General features: G+C 29.6%; 1 pseudogene; it reads right to left on the reverse strand.

Annotated features, from left to right (window-relative positions):
* Window positions 1-732: 732 nt before the first annotated feature.
* Window positions 733-1,008, reverse strand: LOC114086282 (U6 snRNA-associated Sm-like protein LSm5 pseudogene; annotated as a pseudogene).
* Between the last annotated feature and the right edge of the window lie 3,898 nt (window positions 1,009-4,906).

Below are 4,906 nucleotides of genomic sequence, written 5' to 3' on the forward strand. Positions count from 1 at the left end.
CACCCCCCTGGGATTTATGGATAAGGGAGATTCACAGAATCATAATGATTTTCATGCTAGTGACTGTGCCATGAATAATAAAGTATCTAGTTCAGCAGTTTCATGTCTTCTGTCAACATCCATGTAACTGAGGCAGGTTCACTTGTTAGCTTATGAGGAGGGTAAAAATCTCAGATCCTTCACATTTTCTGACACTTTCTAGATAAATAAATCATCATAGATTTCTCTATGATAAAGTATGTAGAGAGAGGTTTATGACAATAATTTTTTAACATTCACATCCAGTTGTATCTGAATCCTAATATCTCTGTATGTCTTAATTACATAAGCCATTACTTTCCCTTTCTTTTTTTTTTTTTTATAACCAAAATCACCTTTATGTTTTAGTCTTAAAAGAAACTAATTTGGGGCTGGGGTTTTGGTTCAGTGGCAGAGCACTTGCCTCGCACACGTGAGGCACTGGGTTCAATCCTCAGCACCATATAAATGAATAAACAAAATAAAGATATTGCATCCATCTATAACTAAAAAATATTTCAAAAATATAATTTCTTCTTTTTCCAAAACAATCATGATTAACTTAGAAAAATGGTCATATAACACATCTTCAAAGAATTTCTCTTTAGTAGGAAAATGAGCTTTAGAGAATCTAAACATTAGAAGATTTTTTAAAAATCTATTTTGTTACCATTATAAAACAAAATGAATCTAGCATAAGTCAAGGAAATTCTGTCATACCTCAGATCCTTTTCCTCTAGAAACCATCATTGTTATATTATTTCCACTTAGCAAAATCTGATTTAATTTAGTAATCCTTCTACCTTCTGGGGTGATTTTAAACTCAGTGACATCTTCCAGCACCATATTGACAAAGTCATCAAATCCTAGATGTGTTCCAACAATTTCCTTATCACTCTTCATCACAATGTGAATTCTTGATCCTATGCACTTGTCCACAAGTTCTAGCAGTAGCAGCTTTGATGGGCTGGTTGTAGAGTTAGCTGCCATGGCTAAACCGGAAGTAGCCAGCCTGCTTTTCCTTTCTTGAATTAAGTAATTAAGTTTCTCTTACCTTGCAACCAGAAAATGTTGATTAAACGCAATATGAGATTAATCTAAGTATTTATTTTAACTGGTAGTGTAAAATTCAAGAATAGAACTACTTAAAGATTAAATTATATATCTGTAGAATAACTGTGGGTTGATTTCAATGAACTAAAAGAATGGACCCTCCCATTAGCAATATTTTACACACATTTAATTCTTGAATACAAATATGAAATTTAGTGCATTATATGCCCATAGTAAAGTAGTGGAAAATATTAGTAGGTCTTTAATTATCATAGGTTTGAGAAGAAAAAACCCCAGATATGATTTACCATAAACAAATTAAAATCAAGGGACCTACTTGAAACTCCACCATGATCTGAAAGTGAACCACAGTGTATGTGATCATCTTTAGGGCCTCTCTGTCTTCTTTTCTGAAATATTTCACTTCAAAATATCTCATCAGAATAAAAATATAAAAAATACACAACTAATTATATAAAATACAATTTTGCTACGTTCATTATAAATAAAATAATATTCTATAAATGGAAATGTTTCATTTTTTAAGTAAGGTATATGGTATTATAAAAGGAGCTTGGAATCATTTCATTTATACTTTTACTAGAATCCTGTGTGACACACAACTTCTTCAAATCTTAGTTTTATTTTGTAAATTAGGATAATTAATCCTGTCATCATAGACAGACTAAGAGTCAAGGGAGCTATGTTGTATGTGAAGGTCTTTAGCAAAAACACAAAAAATGCAGGAGGTTCTTTATAATATCTATTGTTCTTCCTGTTCTAACAGGTTTAAATATAAGAAATGCTTTCTGATAATGCTCAAAAATAGCAAAAGTTTATTTTTTAAAAAGTGGTTATCTCTTTGGAATAAATTTTGATTTTCTTCAGATAAGTTCATCAGAAATGTTAAATCATAACAAATCATATAACATAAAAGAAATAGGCCTATATGCCTTCTCAAATATTGAAGCAGGAAAGAATAATCATGATTAAAGGAGTGCATGTGTATGTAATAATCATCAGGAACAATGATTATGTAATAATCATTGGAACAGGAGATAATCTTGAAGTAAATGCTAAAATGTAAACTAATTTAGTATAACATAAAACAAATAAGAAAGAGGTGTAATTTAACAAAAGCTAGAAAATTGTCTCAGGACAAAAACCAAGTCATATCACTTATGAACATAATTTTCATATGGATCTAGAAGTTAAAAGTAAACATCTTAAAATGTTGAGGAAGATTTTAAACATAAAATACTGGGGAAAATTTCACAAAGATAAATATTTAGTAAATAAGTCAAGTCAAACAAAGGTAGATATACAAACTTAATACTTCTGCATACCAAAATATGGATAAAATGCAAATGATGAATTGGGAAAATATTTGAAACAAATACAACAAAAGCAAACAGTTCCCTCAAGTGATTAAAAAATAACAACTTAGTAGGAAAAAAAAAAAAGACCATGTAGCCAATCTAATTAAGAAAGAAATAAAAGGACCTAGGAATATTAAAAAAAAAAAAAACTTCATTAACAGCCAGAGAAATATTAATGAGATTGTTTTAATTAATGTTAAAAATTTAGAGTAATATTGGTTGCAAATGTATGTACAAACTGAATATTGTAAAAATATTAGACAAATATTTTGTGAAAAATTGTTAATATGAATTAAGAAACTTAAAAGTTCATGTTTATTATTTCCCTAATCCTTATCCAAATCTAATTCTAATTCTATACATAACCATACCACAGTTTCCTAATCTACTTCTAGCAATCTATTTGAATAAAATAATCAGTAATTCTCATTACAACTTAATATAAATGTTAATTATAGCATGATTTATGTGTAAAAGTGGTAAGTGGGAGGAGTATAAAAAATGAAATAGTTAAATATTACTTACATATGTAAAAATCTTAAGCCAACATAAAAATTCAGTTTTTAAGAATTATCTGGGGAAATGTTTAATGAAATACAAAAGCAAACATGATACAGTCATGAATAGCCCAATATCTGTCATAACAATAAAATACAGTTAAAAAAAAAGAAGGAAAGAAATTGTACCAAAAATGAGATTGTACTTATTTCAAATTTGTAATGTTATAGGTAGTTTTTATATATTTTATAGTCTTTCCTTTTGTGTCTTTTCCAAATCATTTTGTATAATATGATATATTTCAGTATTGAGAAAAATGAATGTTTTAAAAGTACTCAAATAATATATATGCATTCTTTTATTTGGATGAAACCAGCTCATCTGTAAAATTATGTACTAATCAAATATCAGAATACCCAATAAGTTAAGAAAAATTAATTTGATTTTATGGTACAAAGATTCAAAAATGAAACACATACGTTTTACTTGTGACATGAATATTTCTAATATTGGCGCCACCAACAGAAAGTACACCATTTTGCATATTTTATCTCTTTTTCTTAGCATTACATGACCTTATGCTTGATTTGCATAATTTAAATGATTCTTTTGAGTGGCATGTAGTTGCATAATTATTCTTTTAATTACTGTTATTAACCTGTTTGTGTAATAGCAGATAATTTGAATAGATCATTTTCACCTTTCAAATTTTGTAGTTTCATATGCAGTACAGATAGCCTATATCAAATGGTAAAATTATGCTAGCAGATATAAAGAGAACTGTTGAAAGATCTTTAGAATCATAGGTTTGGCTTTCTTCTAAATAAGCACAAAAAATCCACATTATTTAAGTCTTAAAAATCAAAAGTTAAGTAGTTAACTGTTAGGCTTTGTGTAATTGTGGAAAATCAACAACAACAAAAAAATGGAACACATGTTGAATTGTTTGACTTTGGCGAATAATGTATATTTTCTTATATTTTTAAAGAACTCTTATATAATGAAATTGAAAACAAATTCATGTATCAGTAAAGCATGTATGCTCAAATCTAGGTAAATATATAAAAATGAAAATCCAAGTCAGATGGATGCTGATGCTATTTTCCCTTCTACAGTTCTCTATAAACAGATACTTCTCTACTTGTAAGAATTCTTAAAATTCACAGTCATATTTATTAATAAAAGTAATCGTGCTTTTAAAATTATAGGGTGTATCATACTAATTTTCCTTCTCCAAATAGACTAGGTACAAGGACTATTGAGGTGAGATAGACATCTGGTACTCCATGAGGTACAGAGCATGGTTCTGTTACTTGACATCAGAAGAGACTGGACAGCCAAGGATGGGATGTTACAGCTGTCACCTCTCCCTATAATTAGCTAATTTTTAAAAATCTTCAATTTTCCATGAGGAAACATTTGATCTGTAGCCATAATTGAAGTCAATTTTACTTTTTTTTGGGCGTAGGTCAATGTCAGGTATTATGAGGACAATCGAGAAGTAGAAGGCAGGGTCCTGTCCTGTTTATAAAAAACTTGCACTTCCACTGGGGGAGGTTGGCTTTGGGTGTTCCCTTTGCCTCCAAATAAATACAGGACAAAGTCAGGTGTTTTTGAGGAATAAAATGTGTGGTATAGAATTGAATCCTATAGGATAAGTTAATGAGAGAATGCACTAGTGTATTCAGAGGATAAATGCAGATGGAGGGGTTTAGTTCAGGTACAAGTGTTGGGGCTTGCCAAGAACAATGAGACTTCTCAGTTAAAATACAGAAGTGAGAGCAAATAAGCAATTATATGGGATAACACAATTAACTACCGGAGCAAAAAAATCTTTCTAGAGGTATTTCTTTCTCTCTCATATTCAAATTTTAATAAGTTATTAAACCTGTTAAATTTGCATCTTTCACAGCTCTCCTACTTATACCTGTATACCATGTCATCCTTGCTTCTCTTGC

The sequence above is a fragment of the Marmota flaviventris genome, chromosome 5 (assembly GCF_047511675.1).
Source record: "Marmota flaviventris isolate mMarFla1 chromosome 5, mMarFla1.hap1, whole genome shotgun sequence".
Lineage (NCBI taxonomy): Eukaryota > Metazoa > Chordata > Mammalia > Rodentia > Sciuridae > Marmota > Marmota flaviventris.